Here is a 23,652-nt window from a genome sequence, read left to right on the forward strand (position 1 = left end):
GACATACCTTAGTTCTGAGGGTCTGTTTTTTTTTTTTTTTTTAGTGTCATCATTCATATAAACCGTTCATTCTTTTTTTTTAAACTGCTGATATTTTATCACTGTATCACTATCTGGCAGAAACATAGAAGGTCTTTTAAAACTTCATATCACATTACACTGATATAAAATATAGCATATAGAATAATAACTGCTCATCAATAGCATTTGACGTCAGGATCTATTTTAATTAAGACTCACATTTTCTGATACATGTGAAACAAACATACTTCTCTGTTAAATGGACTGCTTAATACTTTTACACAAAGATCTTCATAAAGTGTGAGAGACCATTTAAGTATAATAATAATCTGGGTTGCTGCCATTTTTCTTCCTCTTTTCGTCACAAAAGGCAATCTGTGCAATCCTGTATTATAGAAGGACATAGAGCATAGAGAGAAAAAAACAATTAAATTAATTACATATTCTAAGCAAGATTAGAAAGCAGTAATAACCCAGAGAGAAAGATAAAATACCACTGAATAGAATTCTAAAAACTGTAAAGACATTTCCCACTAGAATTAAATTGCATAAAAAACAAAGTTACCCCTAGCCCTTATCAAAAGTTCCTGTGTCTTGTGAGAGCAGAAACAATCACATCAGACACATATATTGAGAAAATGTAATGAAGTGCAATGAAACTTAATTGAAGTGCTTTTGGCCATTAGGGTCAGGCCTTCAGTGGATTAGAGGCACATACTATTAGGCACTGCTCTTGCTATTTCCATTTAATGTCAGTTTAATGTAGGTGCACGCACTGGTCTTCTGCTCCAATTAAATTAGTCAAAGTTATATTTTGAAATGTTCCAATACAGAGTTAACCTTGGGGAAATATACTAATGATATTACAAGATGATGTATTTTAAGAAATATTTTACTAAAAGAAATAATTGCATTATATTAACAATCTGTTATTTCACTGGAATAAATTATATTGGCTTTCAACATGTCTACATTTAAATATTTCATCTGCCTTATTCATCCTGAAGTTACACACACACACACTCAACAAATATCACCTGTTTGCACCTGTATAATGAAGGTTAGATCTTTTCTTCTTTTCTTCAAATATTTTTTCTGTTCTTTGACCTGAAATAAGATTTATTCTCTTGTGAATTTATCTAGTCATTCCAGTTGTAGCAGTTGCCTATTTGAATAGATAGTTTGAGGTCAGAACTTCACACCAGGAGAGCCTCAGAGGACAATGTTTTCTTTCACTGTGTCTCTCCACTGGGACATGACTGTCACCCTCATAAGTAATAAATAAACAAATACCAGATATTGCTAAAATTGTGAATTGAGATATGTAAATAATCAAGTAGAGATTAAATAGCAGAACAAATGTGATGCATATAAATAAATATGTTATTGATTTTCTTCCAAAGATAAAATTGACAAAAGTTATAAAATTAATAGGTGAAATAAAAAGTGGTGAATTATTGGCCTTCTTTCTAATATGTGATTGTAGAAAATCACATAGATATTTAATAATTCCTATTGTTTTCAAATAACTCTGGACATTTATTAACACTCTTATCTTTAAGACTCCCCACACACTCACATATAGAGCAATAGTGCTTTGCTATCAACTCTGAAAAGTTTGAGGTAACTTATGAAGAGCAAATTTCATGAGTTACCAAAAACAACAAAATAAGATGAAGGAATTGATGTTATTCTTCAGATGCCTTAGCCTTTACCCTTGCTGTTCATTTTTATCAAAATCCAGATGTCAAAAACTTTAGTACTCTGCAAGAGAAACTCATAGTTGAAGATGATCTTGACAGACTGTAACATGTGCGTAATATGACTTGTTTATGGTTTAAAAGAGTAAATATATAGACTTACTAATACAGTCTAATTGATATGACAAAACACATGAGAAAGCAAAGTCCCTGTGATTTAGAATTAATGAAAACACTATTGATGGATGGTTAGGTTGATTCCCTGTCTTTGGTATTATAAATAGTGCTGCAATGAACATATAGGTGCATGTGTTCTAAAATAGAATAATTTATATTCTACTGGGTATATACCCAGTAACGGGATTGCTGGGTTGAATGCTATTTCTGTCTTTAGGTGTGTGAGGAATTGCCACACTCTATTGTGAGAGCTAAATGATGAGAGCACATGGATACATAGAGGGGAACAACATGCACTGGGGCGGTTAGGAAGGTTGAGGTGGGAGGATGGAGAGGATCAGGAAAAATAACTAATGGGTACTAGGCTTGATAACTGGGTGATTAAATAATCTGTACAACAAAATCATATGAGACAAATTTTCCTACATAACAAACCTGCACTTGTACCCTCAACTTAAAGTAAAAGTTAAAATAAATAAGAATAAAATACAAAAAACAATAATGAAAATAATATTGAGACTCCCTAGGAGCTCTAGTTACAGATACAGCACATACAACTCTGTATGTAATTTAAACAACATAAGAATACAATCACAAAATTCACCACTTGACAAGGACTATTAGGTATAAAAAGACAAATATTGATTTTAATTAAGAACTAAATTTCTAGAAAAATACATTTATTATAGTTTAATATTTTATTTTCAAAGAAAGAATTATTATACTGAATGATAAACCTAAAGACACTGGAAATATTCACCCAAAAAGAAAATGTATAAAGGAGATTGTACAGATAATATTAGGCAACAATGAAATTGGAAAAACAGCATAACATAGGGAAAACAATAAATGCAGTTTGTTCTTTGAAAAAAAATAAGAGAGAAAAATCTCTGGCCAGATTGATCAAGAAAAAAAACAGGCACACATAAAAATAATGTTAGTAATGATAAAGCAAAGATAACTGCATTTAAAAATGAGAGTACTGTATTATAGTAATAACTTGAGGATTTTGATGAAATACCAGAATTCTTAGAAAAAATAGAACTTGCATCTGAATCACAAAACCTCTGAATACCCCTATAAAATTGAAATAATTAAAATATTTCTTATGAAACTACAAGAAAAACACCAGGCCCAGTGATTGCCAACATAAAGGTCTATCAGGCATTCCTAGAGTATATCATTCTAATGATATCCAAATATTTTAAAGTAATATACAAAAGAATATCTTCTATCTCATTCAGTGAAGCCATATCACCTACATACCAAAAGTTGACAGGAATATTATCAGACAGGTATAGTGAATTTCTTCATCAACAAAGCTCCCAATATTTTCCATAAACTATTAATGTCCAACTCTAGCAGTATATTAAATGGTAATTCAACATGAAAAGTTGATTTATCCTGGGAACTGGCAACGGGAGGTGAACAAGCAAAATCTATTTAAAAACTATTCAGTACATTAACGTAGTGGAGACAATAAAGAGAATACAAGATAGATGGATTCAGAATAAGTATTCTTCAAGTCTGACATGTCTTCATAATATAAAAACCATCTTAAAAAACTAGAAAACAAAGATAATTTCTTTGTCATGCTAAGGATTACCTGCAAATATCTTATTGCATATCATCAATCAATGAGGAAACGTTGGGAAAATTCTTTTAAAATAAGGAATAACACAGGGATCTCCGCAATCAAAGCTTATCTTTCACATTGTCCTGATAATTCTAATAAGCACACTAAAACATACAAAATAAATTAATTCTATAAAGATTGAAAAAAGTAATAAAAACACATTATTTCCCAAGATATCATGACAGGCTGTCATAGAGAAGCCCCCCCCCCCAACAAAAAATTTGCAGGTGCATTATTAGGAAAAATTGACAAGGTATATAGCTATAAAATTCATAAAAAGAAAATAAATTGTGCTTCTATACATGTACTTTCCATCTGTTTCTCAACAGCCAATGATGTGTGTAGCATATAAAAATTACCTTGTCTATCAAAGATAACTTTTGCCATCTTTATAAGTCTTGCTGTTATATTTCATTGGCCTAATGAACTATATTTTTTTAGATTTTAATAATTGCATCTCACAAAGGGTATTTTGTTTACTTATTTTTAATGATTCCACTTTAAAATTTCATGTGTATTGTAAAAGAATAACTGAAGAGCAGAAGTAAATTTTTGTTATGTTTAGAAACATAAAACATCTTATTAATCATGCTTTAGAAATAACCTATTTATTATTAATGTGTTTATTTTGATTTTATCTGAAATCCTATCATCCTTCTTTTGGCTTGACAGGGATTTAGCCTTGTCATTTACAGTTGGGACAGTAGTTTTGAGGATATGCACATTTCACACAAGTCTGAGCTGAAGGAAAATATCCTCAAGCACTTCTGAGAATAAATATTTTGCGTGGTAGATAAATGCATTGTCCAATGGTGTTCATACTCTCTAGTCAGTTTTCAGATACATACGCGTGATAGGAAGTTACACATAAAGCAACAAGCTATCTCAGAGGGTTAACACCACATTACAATGGGAATTCTACAACACACAATATATGAACGTAACCCTGAGATGAGCAAAAAATATAAAGAGTCCATGGCTCAGTAGTTTCTGGGGCATACTGCAGCCTTTGCTGAATAAGGTGTACAGTTCCTACCTGCAGGACTTTGGGAACATATAGATATGCATGCTATCTTTGGCTGTAGGATGATGGTACTTAGTGTAAATTAAGATAATATTAAAGCCATGTAATGAGCCAACAGAGCACATACAGGAAGGCTGCCAAATATGGAGTCAATAATAAGAGAAGAGGATGTGTGCAGTAGCTCATGCCTGTAATCCCAGCACTTTGGGAGGGCAAGGCGGGTGGATCACCTGAGGTCAGGAGTTCCAGACGAGCCTGGCCAACATGGTGAAACCCTGTCTCTACTAAAAATAGAAAAATTAGCCAGGCGTGGTGGCATGCACCTGTAATCCCTGCTACTTAGGAGGCTGAAACAGGAGAATCGCTTGAACCCGGGAGGCAGAAGTTGCAGTGAGCCGAGATGGCACCACTGCACTCTAGCTGGTGCAACAGAGCAAGACTCCATCTCAATAAATGAATAGATCAATAAATCAATCAATAAATAAAACAAGATATGAGGCATAGTTCTGAGACATACTGGTATTGTGCATTTTATTCACAAGAAGGAATGAATGCAAGTCAGATCCATTTAAAAGAATAGATTCATCACTTGAGCCACATCATTTTCTAGGTTCAACTGAACCTAGAAAAAAAAGTAGAAGAGTTATTAAGATTTTTCACTCAGTTGGAATTAGATAATCAGAAATGAATTAGTATCGAATGTAAAAAGTTGAGACCGAAAATAAATTGCTTCAGTCATTATCGAAACTAGGGAAAATACATATTTTATAATACCTATTGGTGAGGTTTGTGTTACTCAGGCTATGGAAAGAAAGGGAATAGAGAGGCCAGACTAATGACATAGGTTCTTTTCATATTATTTAAAAAACAATCCCATTTGATATTACTTTATAGATAGCTATCAGCTCCATCCACTAAAGATATTTGTAAGAAATAAAAGTAAAATAATAATATCATGAACTCAGAAAAAATAGAGCAGAAGTAGATACATCCTTATCATACAACCATTGAATGTTAAATGTACTCCTTTTAAAACTTCTTATATGGAATGATTTTTGATATTGTACCTATTTCCTATTAGTCTACACTATTAGCTTTTTACATAAAGGGGCTGTTAGAAAACAAGCGTAGAAACAAAGATCAATTTATAATAAGATTTTGAAACTACCCAAAGACCTTTTATTATTTTATTTTATTTTATTTTATTTTATTTTATTTTATTTTATTTTATTTTATTTTATTTATTTTTTGATACAGAGTCTTGCTCTGTCACCCAGGCTGGAGTGTAGTGGCATGATCTTGGCTCACTGCAGCCTCCACCTCATGGGTTCAAGCGATTCTCCTGCCTCAGCCTCCTAAGACCTTTTATTTTTAACAATGTAGAATGAATAGAAGAGAGGGGCTGCTGTTTTAAATGCCATAAATCACTTTGGGGATTTTATAATGTCTGTGGGAAATGAATTCAATTTAAAGTACTAACATGATCATGGTGGATAAGCTTTTTGATGTGCTGCTGGATTCGGTTTGCCAGTATTTTATTGAGGATTTTTGCATCGATGTTCATCAGGGATATTGGTCTAAAATTCTCTTTTTTTGTTGTGTCTCTGCCAGGCTTTGGTATCAGGATGATGCTGGCCTCATAAAATGAGTTAAGGAGGATTCCCTCTTTTTCTGTTGATTGGAATAGTTTCAGAAGGAATGGTACCAGCTCCTGCTTGTACCTCTGGTAGAATTCAGCTGTGAATCCGTCTGGTCCTGGACTTATTTTGATTGGTAAGTAAATAATTATTGCCTCAATTTCAGAGCCTGTTATTGGTCTATTAAGAGATTCAAATTCTTTCTGGTTTAGTCTTGGGAGGGTGTATGTGTTGAAGAATTTATCCATTTCTTCTAGATTTTCTAGTTTATTTGCAAAGAGGTGTTTATAGTATTCTCTGATGGTAGTTTATATTTCTGTGGGATCGGTGGTGATATCCCCTTTATCATTTTTTATTGCATCTATTTGATTCTTCTCTCTTTTCTTCTTTATTAGTCTTGCTAGCGGTCTATCAATTTTGTTGATCTTTTCAAAAAACCAGCTCCTGGATTCGTTGATTTTTCGAAGGGTTTTTTTGTGTCTCTATCTCCTTCAGTTCTGCTCTGATCTTAGTTATTTCTTGCCTTCTGCTAGCTTTTGAATGTGTTCACTTTTGCTTCTCTAGTTCTTCTAATTGTGATGTTAGGTTGCCAATTTTAGATCTTTCCTGCTTTCTCTTGTGGGCATTTAGTGCCATAAATTTCCCTATACACACAGTTTTAAATGTGTCTCAGAGATTCTGGTATGTTGTGTCTTTGTTCTCATTGGTTTCAAAGAACATCTTTATTTCTGCCTTCATTTTGTTATGTACCCAGTAGTCATTCAGGAGCAGGCTGTTTAGTTTCCATGTAGTTGAGCTGGGATGCAAGGCTGGTTCAACATATGCAAATCAATAAATGTAATCCAGCATATAAACAGAACCAAAGACAAAAACCACATGATTATCTCAATAGATGCAGAAAAGGCCTTAACGGGTGAAGCACACCAACATGGCCCATATATACCTATGTAACAAACCTACACATTGTGCACATGTACCCTAGAACTTAAAGTATAATGAAGTATATAAAGTATAATAGAAAATATATATAAAATAAAAATAAATAAATAAATAAATGCAGCTTTGTTAGCAATGACAAAAAAAGTACTAACATGTAGAAAAAATTATTTCAAGTCCTCTTATATTTGAAATGAGTAACAGTGTTTATAAACTGTCACTATTTACTATATTTTTTATGTTTTTTGTGTTCACAAATAATTAAAATTCATTTCAAGAGCTTGACATTCATAAAAATATAAATATTTACCATTTAGACCAGTCAATCTCTGTAATAAAACTAGTCAACCAGAGTTCATATTTATTTCTATTGAATGGAAACTAAAAACAGCAATAGAAATAGAAAAATATATCTTTTTTGATAAAGAGCTTAAAACTTTAATCTCATCAAGAAAATTTCTTAAACTGATTAGTGAAATAAGGTTTTCTGTTCAGTAATAAGTTATCCTTTCAACTCATAGAAGAAAGTTAAATAATTCACCTGAATAAGGAAAGCACTTCTAAGTTCAAAAAGTGTGCTTCATAATAGCTTTCTTTAATTAAAGCGTTGTTCCTTCTAAAAGGGAGAAATATCTGTGATGCATTTTTCTTTCTCAGAGACTTATACTACATTTTTATTGACAGGAGCATACCGATTTTTCTAAGTATATTTTTTCATTTACCCAAAGGGAATGAATCTATTGTTCTACATTATTCATATTATCAATAACATGTAAATACCATGTTATTTTATTAATCAAGTATGCTTACCTGTGATTCATCTGTTTATTCATTAATTTCATTAAATTACCTATAATTTCCTTGTTGTTAGAGACCTACTTTTTTACTTATGTTTTTTTCTTGTACTGATTTCAATTTGAGAAGATATAAATATGAAGTTGATTGTTTTAAATATATAAATAAGAAATGTATACATACATAGGTAGATATAAATATGGGGGATGGCAAATCATCCTCCCATATAAACCATGCTATTGTAGTGTGTGTCTTGATTTCCTGTATTGTTGAAAAAAATATCTCAAATGGCATTTAATTATTACTGTTTACACTTTTTTAAACATATTATTTTGTCACTTTTTGATCTTTTAAAAATATTTTGACTGGACATAGTGGCTCACACCTGTATTCCTAACAATTTGGCTGGCTAAGGCAAGTGGATCCCTTGAGCCACAGGAATTCGAGACCAACCTGGGCAATATGGCAAAACCTCGCCTCAAGAAAATATACAGAAACATGTGCACTCCTTTGGTTCTAGCTACTTTGGAGGCTTAGGTAGGAGGATCGCCTGAGCCCAAGAGGTCGAGGCTGCAGTGAGCTGTGATCAGGCCACTGCACTTCAGCCTGGGCAACAGAGAGAGACCCTGTCTCCAAAACAAAAACAAAAACAAAAACAAAACAAAAAAACTGCATATATGTACAAATATATATATATATATATATATATTCTTAACACACAGTCTTCTTAAAAATGGGTTTTCAAATATATGCTTATAATTTAAAATGCATTTGTCCTGTAAATAATATAACCCAAAGTATACTATATAATGAATGCAGACATCAATTATAAATTAACCAGATTTATTTTTTTCATGCTCAACAACTCCACATTCATTCATCCTATAAACCATTTATGCAAAAATATATAATATATATTGAATGCAGCTCTGTACATTTTCCTAACTAGTGCGTGTTTAATATATCAGGTTTGAATACAAAGCCTCATGACTTTAATTTTTAAATAAGTTAAACATGGTTTTTATATTTCCATTAACTTCAACATACAATGATACTATATTTAAAAGTTTATTGAATTTTGTAACAAAATCAATGAGTAATTCACATTTACTTAATTACTTTCTTCAGAAGCAGTAAACTCTTCATTAACTAAGGGGTTATGGTTTATGTAAAACACTATAGATTCATTTCAATTTTTATAAAATGTTAAATAGGTACGCATAGAACTTTTACAGAATTTGAGCCACAGTCAATATTTGCTTCACCTAACTTTGTAATTCAGCTCTATGGTAGATAAATTATCTTGCTCAATAATACTCGAAATAAACTGCCGTTACTAAAATCTGTTGAGAACCTACTGGCTTTAAGTATCTAATTCTTTACTTGTTGTGTCTATCTGAAAAAGCAATGTTCATATTGGGTTGAAAACATATTTATCAGACTCCTGATATGTACCTGGAATTATCTACCCTTGACACTGAAGAAAAGTTGCTGAATAAAAAAGACAAATTCTTGTCGTATTAGAGACTAGATTTCGAGCAGGGAGAGAAACAAATACACATACACACTCATACAAATACGGCTCAAAAATACAGCAGCATTCATTCTAATAATGATAAGCACAATAATGCGATAGAGGGAGTGTAACAATAGGTGTTCTATATTCATGTGAGCAAAGGAAGATCTCAGATATGATGGCATTTGAACTAACACCTAAAGGATGAGAAGGAGTCAGGCATAGAAGGAAGGAAAGAAAGAGGAATATGGCAGAAAGAAAAATTAAGTGCACAAGTTCTAAAGCAGAAACGAGTATGATGTATTTGAGAAACTGAAAGAAGACCAGAGTGGCTGGATCATGATGAGAGATAAGAGTTGAATTCAAAGAATTTGGAGAATACAAGCTACAGTCAAACAAATCCATGTGTAAACACAATGTTAGAGACCAGCTTTCACAAATACATAGAAACATAAAGAAGTATGTTTCTCAGTAGAAGCAAGGTATCTTGTGTAGGATAAAGTTAAATGACTTGAACAGGCTAACATTACTAACAAATATACCCCTCAATGTGTAATGTTTCTAGACTATAAACTTATTCTCAATCAAGTATCCAGATCAAGGAATGTACAGGTTGGAGGAAGTGCTCAGTTCTATGTAGTAATTCAATAGCAAAATGTCAGTGACAATACAACTTCAATATGTCTCCTGGAAGAATTTCCTAGTCATCAACGTTCATGTGGCAGAGGGAAAGAGCATAGAAGACCATGGGTGGAAAGTTGTTTTATGTGTCTGAAAGCTCATAGGTTACATTCATTTGCCTCTACTTGAATATAACTCAGTTGCATGGCCACTCTCAACTGGAAGGAAGGCTGGGAAATACAATCTAGGGAGAAGTACAAATGATATTTTAATAGACCCTGCCACAGTGTGGCAGTTCTAAATTTGAGATCATGTCATTCCTGTATTTATTAGAGGGACTTTGCTTCCTTATTGTTTGGGCAGTAGGCAGGACCTGTAATCTACTTCAGTAAATTATATGTAAGTTGTTTTTAGCTGATACTTATAGTTTATGATAGCTAATAAAACAACAGTATTTTAAGTAGTTCTTGTCTGACAGCTACATGAATACTATACATTTAGTGATTTAAGACAAAAAAAGAATTACAAGCCTGGTATAGAGAATGATTATTTTGTTCATAGAGTATAACAAACAATATGTATCTTGAAATTTGAGTTAGCAAGAAGAAATATTCATACACTAAAATGCCTTCCCTGGAATTTTGATGAAAATCAGACTAACTGTGCATGTACAGAAGAAATATGTACTTAAAGCTTGACCTCTTCATGATCTTCAGCAGCTACTTTGAACCACCTATGGTCTAAATTAAAGCGACCATCAACTCTAGAGAAATTTCTCATTATATTTGTGCATTGTCTGAATTTTAATGCATCTGAATGAACCTTCCATCAGCATTTCAGAGTCAGTGCTCTAGCCTGTCATCTGAGAATACACTTTTCTATGTTGTTCGTCAGTCCCCATAAATATATTGAACTGGAGAAATTATCTGTGTTAAATGCTTTAGATGATATTTAATATAGCCACTCCTCTATGTGATTTTTTGTCTGTCCTTGAAAGCCAAACCACACAGACATAAGCTCACTGAGCTTTACTTTAGCATTCAGCACTTGGTTGTTGTCTAAAGAAGTTAAACTGTCCAGCCATTTGAAATCTGTGATTTCATTATCTGCATGAAGACTGCAGAAAAAAGTATCACTCTGTGCTCTTAAGACAGAGCCTCAGGTGAAGATTTAAGTTCATATTGCTTTTAGAAGAGGTATGCAAGGCACAATTCACATCCCCTAAGGAATCAATGTTCTTTCTCTTTCTGATGATAATAATCCCATAAGTGACCACATGGTACTGTTTCCTCTTGCTTGCTTTTAAAAAAAATAAGCAAATAGTTAGAAACTAATTTATGGCCTATGAATTTGTGGTCTTCGTTTTCTTTGTTATATTTATCTCATACTTTTTTGAGACTAATGCTTTTTTTTATTTCTATTACAACTTCCTTTGGCATTCTTACTATTATTTGTCTCAATGCTTTCTTAAAAAGATTAAGAGCTGCACAAATAAAAATGTTACGAACTCTAAGTTTTTCTGAGGCAATTTTTGAAGGGGGGAGTTCAACAGGATTGCTCAGGGCTCTCATTACTCCACATGTCTATCGGTACTATAGCCTGATTTTATGTTCCTCCAAAATGTATATGTTGAAACTCCAACCCCCAATGTGATGATGTTAGGAGATAGGGCCTTTGGGAGTTGACTAGAGGCCAAGAAAGTGAAGCCTTCGTGAATGGGATTAACTCTATATAAAGGGATGTAGAGATCAGAGTTCTGCCCTTCTGCCATGTGAGGACACAGTCAAAAGATGGCCATCTATGAACCAGAAAGAGGGCAAAACTGAATTTGCCAGTGCCTTGATCTTGGACTTTCCAGACTCCAGAACTGTGAGAAATATGTATCTGTTGTTTATAAATGACCCAGTTTATGTTATTTTGTTATAGCAACCTGAACTAACACAGTGGACAACAAAACTTACTTGGATGGATACTTTATTATTGTTTCTATTCAAACTTATTTGAGGATTTGCATGGCAAGTTGTATCTCCATATTGCTCTGCTCTATATGTATTAAAAAAGCGCAAAACCATTTCCTGGAGTGGATGAGAGAGCTGTCTCTAATCATAATTTTACTGTTTCATGTCTGTGATGTCCTACCTTGTACTAATGTGCAAATACACATATATGACTGTTGTCCTTGGGTTTAAGCAAATCTAAAGATTTTTCAAACAAAAGAAAGAATAGACAAATTAAGAAAGTCTAGAAAGAACTTTCAATTGTAGAGCCAAAAAGGAGAACCAAAATTGTTTGAGGTAGGTTTCTTTCAGCATTAATGAAATGCAGACTCTTCTGAATTTCTCTTTCTTAAATCATGTCTCCTGTCAAACTCTTAGAGCCACTGAAGTCCTGAAAAAATTCTGGAACTACTGAGCACTGAGTATCTCAAATACCTGCTAAGAAAGCACAGGCTGGGTATTTATGCACCAGGAAGCTTGAAAAGGGGGCAAATGTAACAATATCCATATTGTGATTTACATTTTACAAGTTGTTTTTACATAGAATATCTCATTTGATTCAGGGAAAAAAGAAAACAATAAAAATGAATGAATGAACAAAGAAACATTATGAGATTAAGAAAGAAAAGCAGAATTAGTCTTTGGATTTTATATTAATAGTTGTGGAATTTGAATGTCAGAGAGTTTAAATAACTCCTCAGGATTCCATGGTTGAACAATACTATACTAGATCGGTCTGTAGATAGATCGCCTCATTCAAGACCTGTGTATAGTTTTGTAATTAAGCTAATTACTTTTCCAGTTCCCCATGTCTGAACACACATGAAACATTAAATCTAGCTAGGCTTACCCTGATAATTTTAGTAAATGATAGTGTCAAAATTGCATTGCAGTTTTAATTTTAGGTCACATTAAAGAAGTCATTTTCTTAAAAGTCCCTATATTTTTACTGGAAGATTATAAACATTAATGTTTGGAAGAGTATAGTGCAAAGTTAACTTTCATCTTGGTTTTCAAAGTTGTATTATCTACTATTAGTATCTACTACTAGTATCTATGTTCCAGGTCTCTTTGCTTGATTTTATCTGTTTGCTTTTCTAGACCAGAAAACAAGAATTTTCATGTTAATATTAAGACAAACTTTTAAGTAATATGTCAAAAGAGAAAATACTCTGGTCTAATGTGCAAAAATAGTACTCTGCAGCAAATTGCTTTATTTTCATTTTTTGTTATATAAAATAGGAAAAGTAGATTATGTGCTTGAGAAGGAAAAAAGACATTGGAATACTAATATTTGAATGAATAATTTCATCTTGAGGAATATTGCTAGGAAAAATATTAATAAATATTAATTTTCCAATTTTCCTAAAGATTTGTGTGCACATAATTGTCAATTTGTGAATTATTTATAAATAGCTATAATTTCAAATATTCAGTGATATAATTGTGTCTGGCTGCAATAAAGTTGCATATAGTACTCTGTGTATCCCTCACTCATCATGAAGCATGTCAAATGCAATGAGCACTAGAGCATAGCTGGCTTGTGGAAACTTCTTTCCCTTTCTATGCTTCACTGCTTTCTGTCTTGACCCAAGAAAGAATACCAGCATTTTAACATCACAATTAAACTATCAAACAATACAAGTTATATCACTAATCAAGTTGAGGGAGAAAAAAGAAACTATTGTTATTTTGCTTTATAATCAAAACTGATATTTTTTAGGAAATTTATGAACCACTTTAGCAATATTCATTAAATTCCATAAAATAATTATTATGAAGTGTAGAAGGCCCTAATTTTAAGTAATATAAAAAGTTTGTATTTCTCAGCAAAACACTTTCACTAAGAGCAAGATCTAAGAATTAAAGATGAATAAGATATAGTTTTAAATTACATTCACTATACAACACTTAAGATGTCTACATCAAGTGAGAAACATTTGAATTTTCCCTTTTATGACATAAATGCTGTTGGGTAAATATAATTAAAAATAAAATTTACTCCAACCCTAGAAAACCTCTCTGGAAATGTAGAAGTAAAAGAAAACAACTTTTGTAACTGAGTAGGTATCAAAACAGAATGTGATGTTCATCACAGACAATCTGCTAAGGGAATGCAAAGACAGGAATAAATATTATTATTTTGTATAGTGAAGCAGATCTAATCCATTACATATGTGTTCTCAAGATAAACAATAACTGGTGCTCAAATAAGAGGCCCCGACAGCACCATTTAACACACAAAGGTCATTCTATAATCAACCGGTCATTGAAATGGCCATCTGTGTTTGTTAATAGGCTAATCCAAAATTAATAAATAAATCAACTTTTCACATCCTTCTCATGAGAGAATTTTACATCTTGGAGTGAAGCACCCACTGAGTTAGGCTCCTTCCTTCACAAAAAACTGGGATATAGAGGCACTATCTTTCTTGATGATTACATTTCAAAGAGAAGATTCCCAAGACATGGAGAAAGATATTCTTGGGTTTTAAACCTGACAGGAAGCTTATTTAACTTTTAAAAAGATTTCCATACATTTCAAAAAGACAGAAAAATAACTTAAAACTATAAGTAATATAAAATAAATGCTATAGGAAAGGGGGAAGTCTCTTCTCGTATTTTAAATATAAATAATTAAGCCTCTTATTTTTTATTTGTTAGGTTTTATATTCCATATAGATTATGTATCTATAGAGTGATTAAGTTTTCAATACATTCTACTAAATCATGCCATATGATAAAAAGCTAATTTTTAGGCCATTTTTCTCATAGGCAAATTTTTTTTGGAAATACATTATCTAATGTTACTAATAACTACTATTCGTTATTAGTAACTACTAGCAACTTTAATAACTATTCAAAACTCGGTGACGGTGGGGGAAAGAGGTGTCATGCAGCATATCAGTGGATGTTGCTTTCAGTAGGCAAATGGAAGCATCATAATGAATCTGCCCTATTAAATAACATGCTTTCCTCTGAGACCCTTTAGGCTATTATGCTATTTAAATGATCTGATTTCCTCATCATCTTCTTGGACACCTTGCAGTCTGTTTACGTATGTATATATGCATAAGCATTCAGTAATTACTAATGAAGTTCAGTATCTTTTCATTCATTTCCCAGAAAGGAGGAGGGGAGATTTACATTGAGCTGGACTTATCAAGCCCGAACATGATAGACATTCATACTATTTTTGAAGAGAATAGTTGTTTGCTTTAAATTTATAATTCAGTTGCTTTCCAAAAGTTAAACCTGCAGTGATGTAAGTTTACTATCATAATTAAATTGAATTCACTATGTGCTAAAAATTTTAGATTTTAATAAAAACTTCAGGAAGGTTATGATTCAGGACTTCAGCTTTAGAAGATATGTTAGTTACAGTTTAAAGATTGAATGACATCTTCATCTATATGTGTTGTGTGTGTGTGTGAAATTAATGTCTGTATATATACATATATAGGTAAAATTACCTATCTATAGGTTAAAAATTATATATATATGGCTAGTCTCTTATCCATAGGTTATCAATGTCTCTTTAAAACTCACAGTTTATTCAATACAGAAGTTTATCACTTTACAAAAGAGACAATGTATTTGAGGCATTACTTTTTATGATTGTTCCTATGTCCTTCAAACTTTGAAACAGTAACTACTGTTGATTAAATTTCCTGATTTCTAATTTTAGATTACACATAGCGTTGAGATAAAAATCAGATAATTTGTAGCCCCATTGCCTAGAGTCCTAGTTCCAATAATTATTAGCTGTATGACCTTGAGCAAGTTAAGCTCTATGTCTCGGCTTCCTCATCTCTAAAATGAGTATAACAATCATAGTTTCCTCATAGGTAGTTGCAAGAGTTCAGTAAGTTAATACACATAGGAAGGGAAAGTGTAACTACCAAAGGGATTGTGGGGCATGATCCTAACCTCTATGTCTAAAGTTCTTTTCTCTCCTTTAAAAAAATAAAAATTAAAAATTAAAAAAGGCCAATCTTTGGTAATTGGTAATCACATGTTCTTTAATTCTAATTGGCTATGAATTAGAATTCTATTTTCTTCATCTCAAAGACAATACAAAACAAATATTTTTATTGCATATCATGGCTGAAAGTATCTCATAAATTGCAGCTATATTGATGGCATATGACAAAAATAACAAGATTGCACTAAGATATCAAAATATAATTTCCTGTATTCTTGACTTAAAATTATAGTTTTAAAATATTTGATTACAGAACACTTTATTTATATGAATTCTTACTCATGCTCCCAATATTTAGGGGAGATAGAAGAGCCCATTCACCCCTTCCAGCCTGTCTTATACACCAACCAAGACTGCCTTTCATGAAGTGCTACAGAACTCACTGGTCTAGTAGAGTTTAAACTTGTGTTTTGGTCACCATCCAGTGCAATAGACCACAAAAGCATATTCCTCCAGTCTAAATGAAACAATATACCTTTGACTAATATATCTTACTTTCCCATTCATATATGCAATTATTGTCAATTAAAATTAATTATTAATTATTAACACAATAAAAGTAAAATACACAAAAAAGTGTGATTTGTATAAAGTGAAATAATTACTTATTATTTATCAGTGTAGTCTCTTTTTGGTACTTACAGCTACCAAAAATGGCCATTGCTTTTATAGTTATTTTAAGAGTACTATCAGTAAGATAAAAGAATCTTATTAATTAGAATTACAAAATGCTTAAGGTCAAGCAATCAGAGACACCATGTTTTGTTGGAATGCAGCAAAGCAGAGGGAGTGCACCATAAACTAAGAAATCAGAATTCTAAAGCTAGGATTTTACCAGGATTTGTTTTGTTATGTTAAACAAATGAAGCAAACTGACATTTGTTTTAAACAACAAACAGTTCCTGCTCCTTCTTAGATCTCAGCAAAAACTATTTTTAATGTAGTGTATCGGATCTCCAAAACAATTCTTAAAAATATATTTTTTTAAAGGAAAAATACTGCAGATAGGCTCCGACTCACAGATTGCTGTGTTTGGTATTATTTTTCTGTACTGCATCTAGTATTTACCTGGATCTCTGTTCAGAGTCCTGAGTATCTATTAAGTCAGCAAACTATGACCTTTCTCCTGCACTCTTGTTTTTCTTACCCGTTTGTATACCTATTTATGACTTTTATTCTAGTCCTCTCTCCTAAGTTTCAACCTAACACTCAAAACCATTAAAGCCCTCTGTTTTTAGGGGATACACTCTGTAATCCTCATTTCCTATTTTTTTTTTAATCACAACCCAATCCAATTAAATACAAGTCTCCCATGATGTATTCTGTCCACTTTGGAAATGTTGTGACTATGCCTCCCTCACTAGAACAAGTCTCTATTAGCTTAGGGGCTTTGGGCATAGCTGAAACCTAAGCTTGTCACACTCATTAAATATTATAATGTGAACTTCTAATGGGTAACTGCTATTGATTTCTCTATTTCTGCCTCTCTTATACCAGGTTTTCTCTTTCTATTATGACCTGTGTCCTTAAAGCCTCACCAGGCTTCACCATAATCTAAGGTTTAATATAAAATTGTCTAACATGAGTTTATTATGAAGATATATAAGACCATTTTGTTAATATTAAATGGTACATAATAACATTTCATTTGATTTTACATCAAATTTCTTAAAATAATACATTCAAATATATTACACAAATGAAGAGAAACATAAAATCTATAGGATGTTTTTCTCATAAAAATCAGTAAAACAGTGATTTCTCATAAAACAGTGATTTCTCATAAAAATCAGTAAAACAGTGAGGTTGACCATCTTGTAGCAGCAACAGACAAAATATCCATGTCATAATCAAAAATGTCCTATTCATTTAACTTTCAAGTGACATTACACTTCTGGCAGAAGATAGAGTCTCGGGTAGAGCTTCAGGGTCTGAAAATAATGGCTAACCACTAGATAGATTAAGCATATATACAGGATGGCAGGCAATGGCTGAATTTCACACATCAGATGTTTTCAGTTGCACTATACACATGAGTGATTTTGCATCACATATACATAGACAGTAATTGTAATTTTCTAATACAAAGGACATTGGCATAAGCTAAACTCTCTTTTTTCCCTAGCATCTTGGGTAGAGATAGAAAATTTCTTAATATTAATGCTAATTTTAACAACTCCTAGCATTGTAAAATGATTTATATCACACAGTAGTAACAGCACAAAGAACAATGAACCAGAAAACAAATTGATCATGGTTTTGTTATTGTCTTTTAGGCCAAACTCACCTTCCCTTAAGCAATTGCTCAGTGCTCAGTGAACTGAGTTTAAAAATGCTCATCACCTTCTTTTTCCAATCTTGAAGGATCTGGAAGAGACAGCATCTTCAAGGATGAACAGGGTTTAATAGATTTTAAATTGTTCCCAGAATTCAAGAAATAGAGTTTTTCATTTGCTTTGCATGCTGTGACACCCAAGGCATTTATGGAATACATCGTGTGTGTGTGTGTGTGTGTGTGTGTGTGCATGCGTGCACTCATGTGTCCACTGGGACGGGGAAAGGTATAATATGAAATATTTGGTAAGGCAAAATGATCAATCCAACAGCTCAGTTCATATCACAGTATGTGCCTTAGTGGCTTGGTTTGACATAATATCTTTATACCTGTTAAATCCTGTAAGACAATCAATTTTAAAAAGTTACAGCACAATGTAAATATAATTCAATAAACCTTGGTTTGTTAACATTCATTGACTATTAAATTACCTAAATAGTCTTTGGAGGATCTTTTTAGAATACTAGATTTTATCCTCTTTGTTCTTTTTGTTTTAACTGTTTCAGTTATTTAAGGACCCGTGATCTGAAAATAGATTATTTATTTATGAACAACTGAGACTTGGAGGATGAATTGGAATGTCAGAGGCATGAAAACATTAAATTGCCTAGGATTTTGGCCGGGTGTCTATTCACAGTATATAATCACTAAGCTTGGTAAATACAGAATGAAATAGCAGACGCTGTGAAGAGATTGCATCCCTTCTTGCTCTAAGCCTAAGATCACAACTAAACAAAAGATCTTGTATACCTCATAAATATTGTACCAAAACTTTCTTGACATGGCATTTTCAGAGGTTAGTTAGATACAGGATTTTGAGAAAGAAAGAGAAATTATGAATTTAGAAAACCTCAAAGAACAACAAAGCAAAACTTGGGAAAAATAAATAATCAAACAGCGATTTAGCTAGCAGAACAGTGTTAAACATATTGCAGATTTGCACATGCATGTATAGATGTCTGAAATATCTTTGTGTCCAAGAAAAGAAATAACCAAGAGTAGGAATACTATTAGTAATAAAGAATACTATTTCTTTTCTCACTGTCTGTCTGTGTGATCATGGGCAAATAACTTATTTGGACCTCATTTATTTTTACATGTGTTTTAAAACTTACAAAAATGAAAGAATAGTAATACTTGAAGTGAAATATTTCTAAGAACAGACTGCAAAACAGCATTTTTAAAATATATAATACTACCACACACAATTACAAATGTCAAAAATTAGGTGGATTTTGGTTAAATATAAAATATTCAGCTAGTTATTGGTTCATACTAATAGCTCATGACAGAATTATCTTTTTTCTCATTTAGAATTAAATATCCACAGCTGTAGTTACACAAATGCACTAAACTTCTCTTTGCAGAGTTTGCATATTATTCAACAAATATTTTAATGCTTAATACCCCATCTTGGTCAAAATCAGAGAGACAAAATGTTTAAGACAAATGATAGTGCCAGAAGCACATGCAACAGCTGACAAAAGAAAAATGATAACTGCCGTTCCTAATTGCCTGTTAAAAACCAGAAATGTTTAAGTTCATAAGTCAATTTTTCTTTGTGAAACATGGAGTCAACAGTTTGCAACATTAAATTTGGAATATTCTTGTTTGCATTAGTAATAGGGGAACATCCCTTTATTTGGTAAAAGGTTTAATGTATTTTATTTGGGGCCTGATTTATCAACAAGTCACAGAGTCATTTTACAGAATTGTGCTGAAATTAAAGGAAATGCATTGAATGAGTACAGCACAGCACTACATTTTGTGAGGTACAAATATAAAATATATTATACTAGACATATAAACATAACGATTCTGAGAAAATAATAATATGTGAACACATGTAACATAGTGTAGGAAAAGGAGCTGATGATATTAAATTTAGTAGACAAAGAAGATAATATGGCATAATGGATTGGCTGAGAAAAGAACAGAATTAGTAAGAATTGAAATGTGACATTAAAAAGTAGAAAATAGTGTAATTATGGTAGATTTTTTTCATATGAGAGTATTGGTTGGATAGCTTTTCATGAAAAATGTCTGTAAGAATATACATTAGATTTGGCAAACGTATTAGTTTTCTATAGCTGCAGTAACAGATTACCACAACTTGGATAGTTTACAACAACAGAAATTTGGTCTCTGACAGTTCTGGAGACTAGAACTTCAAAATCACATACCAGCAAAATTGGTCCCTACAGAACTCTGAAGGGGAGTCCATCCCAAGCTTCTTTTTCTGCTTCTGAGAGTTACCAGTTACCCTTGGCCTTCTTTGGATTATAAATGCCTAAGTGCGAGCTCTGCCTCCATCCACATGCAGAAATCTTTGCTCTGTGTCTCTGTCTCTTCTCTTTTTATAACAATAGCAGTCATTAAGGGCTTACTCTATGCAATTATTGCTTCATCTTAACTAATTATATTTGCAACGACTCTGTCTCCAAATAAGGTCATATTCAGAGATTTTGGTGGTTAGGACTTTAAGTGTTGAGAAGGGAAATTTTTACCTATAACAGAAAGTAAATATTTTATGTAATAGGATTGTATAATATCAATATTAGCTTGAAGTTTACAGGAACTCATTAGATGTACAGATTAGGAGAAAAGCAATTTTGAAAGTGGAACTTTGGGATTATTTAATTGTTTGGAGAATTCTACAAAAATACAAATATGAGGTAATTAAAACATATATAGTAGAAACGGAAAGAACATATTAAACCAGTCTCTTGTTAAAGAATGATATACCGTAATAGTACTGCTGCAAAACAAATAAAAATACCAAGAAACTATAAAAAAGCATAACATAAAAACATAACTTTGCATCTATCAATGATATGAAAAATAATTTAAAAATTCTCAGAGGCCAAACAGAAAGTAAAAAGAGGCAAAGATTCTAAAACGGTCGTCAAATTCTATTGATTTTAACCTTCAATTTTTGCTACCATGTAGCGGAAGACAAAGTGTAGAAACTGACTTTGTGGGAAATCTGATAGAAGACTCAAAAAACAAAGCTGACACCTGTAAAGACTATTCTCTTAGTATGACTGTGAACTAAAGAACAATAGCAAAATAATAATAGCAAAATTTGATGTGCAAATGTGACTTAAATTATTGATTTTATTTCTTTTCTAAAAACAATATTAAGGCTATGTAATAAATTTAAATCTTTTAAATTATGCATGTTGAAATGCTGATGGTAAACACTTTAAACAAAAGAAAAATAGTGTATTTAATTTCTAAATTAGAGGAAGAAAGTAGAAAAAGAAAGCAAAATAATATCAAACAAACCAAAGTTATTACAATGGAAAGAAAAATAATAACATAAAGCAAAATAAAATTTTGAGCCAAAGAAAGTTGTAGAATACATACATTGTGATTTAATTTATATACAATTCCAACTAAAAAGCCAAGTAAGATAAAAAGGAATGCACATACATATTCCAACACCACATAAAAAAGAAAGGGAGTCATTCACATAGAATTAGGGTAATACTTCTCTCCTGAACAGAGAAAGGGAAAAAGAATTGGAAAGGAGGCATACAGGGGATCTAATATTGAAAATTAGGAATTTGTATTACCCGAATTTCAAAGAAGATATACAGTTCTGTGTTTTATTATTTGTATTTTAAAATTAACAAAAATAATTTGTGCATATTCAAACATTAATAAAATATTTTAAAAGAGAATAAAAAGATTGTAAAATTATACTACATTTAGAGAGATACCTTTGCCAAAAGTGGAAATTTGTTACAGGATTTGTTCATATACTAACATTCTCAAACGGCGATTTTTGTCCTTCAATGTCACTTTCTGGTTGTTATGATTGTTTCTAGACGGAAAGTTGAGGTTTGATGCAGCAAGCTTGTCCTCCTCTAAAATTGCTTTTCACAGTCTACCAAGAAATCTAATTTTCAGGTGTAGTGAACTCATCATAGAAGCATACATGTATGCATATATAATCAAATATATAAATATATATTTCCAATCAAAGTAGACAAAGACATTGTCTTTAATGACACCATTATTTAGTATGCTTTATGGTCCTTAGAAATTATAGATTTGTCCCCTTAACCTTTGGTAGAGTCAAAAGTAATGTCTTATTAGGGTCTCTTGAAAAATAGTAAGAGACATTGCCATTATTCTTAATCTTTTATATGTTTCATTTAATCTCATTCAATATTATAACTTTATTCAGCTCTTGTAAAATTTAATATAGTTGAAATGAAGGAGATATATACTGAAAGATACATTTGTAGAAGGAATTATGGGAAGTATGTATATATGTTCTATTCACTGATAAATACATATTAATATTAAACATATATAAAAATAAAACTACATAAAATAAACATATTCACTATGAAGTGAATTGAATTACTGCAACTAATACTCAGTTTGATTGACTTGCCTAGAGTAAAAATCTATAGTAAAAAAAAGAAATCTGACAGAACAATTACACAGCTCAATATCAAAGAGAGGAATTTCAATTATTCAAGAATGAAATTTTATTTTTATGGTCCTTTAAAATTTCTTTATACAAACATTTAAAAATACAATCTTTAAATCTATGGATAAACATGTAAATAAGATACTATCATATGTGCTATTCTTTTAGTAGTTTTTTTCCTTTTACTTTCCTTTTTAAAATTTGTGTAAGTAGCCTCTTCTCTTACTTTTCATAAAACTGCTACCAGTTGTTAATCCACGTTAGTTCACTAAGATACCTTCTTGTATTTGCCCTTAATTTGTATATCTGAAAATACAGGAAGAATTAAGATCAATTATGACTGTGCAAAAATTGGGTCATCTTACTCATAATTAACTTAATCACAGAAATCTCTCTAGATCAACTGGTATATATCTACCATTGTTGGTTTTGACATTTAAAAAAAAACTGTCTTTAATGATGGGCATTTCTTTGCTTCTTTGTCTCACAATGTATCTTTTTGGGGTGATCCTGTGTGTTTGTGTGTGCGTTTAAATGAATAAATATATATTTGTTAATATATAGGTACTTTGCATTTTTGAAAGTGATTATCTGTTGTTTAATTGTGGGATCGGAGTTTGTGCTACTTAACCTTGATTTTAGCAAGTTGCTAGTTTTCAAATGACTGTAATAGTTAACGTATATGAGTACTCCTTAATCCACCATATATAGGTATTTCTAATTTGGAAAATTCTGGTTGTATATTATGACAGGCCCGATATGTCACTAATGTTCATGTTGAGAATTTCACTATTGGTTAAATAACTAATCTACTTCTCACTGAAC

General features: G+C 31.8%; 1 long non-coding RNA gene across 1 annotated transcript; it reads right to left on the reverse strand.

Moving 5' to 3' along the window:
* Positions 1–206: 206 nt before the first annotated feature.
* Positions 207–20,686, reverse strand: LOC101125665 (uncharacterized). The gene is made up of 4 exons (XR_002005524.4): positions 20,564–20,686; positions 18,333–18,428; positions 1,059–1,128; positions 207–406 (listed from the first exon to the last, which is right to left on the reverse strand). It is a non-coding gene; the product is annotated as an uncharacterized lncRNA (long non-coding RNA).
* Between the last annotated feature and the right edge of the window lie 2,966 nt (positions 20,687–23,652).

Source organism: Gorilla gorilla, chromosome 3 (assembly GCF_029281585.2).
Source record: "Gorilla gorilla gorilla isolate KB3781 chromosome 3, NHGRI_mGorGor1-v2.1_pri, whole genome shotgun sequence".
Taxonomy (NCBI): Eukaryota; Metazoa; Chordata; class Mammalia; order Primates; family Hominidae; genus Gorilla; species Gorilla gorilla.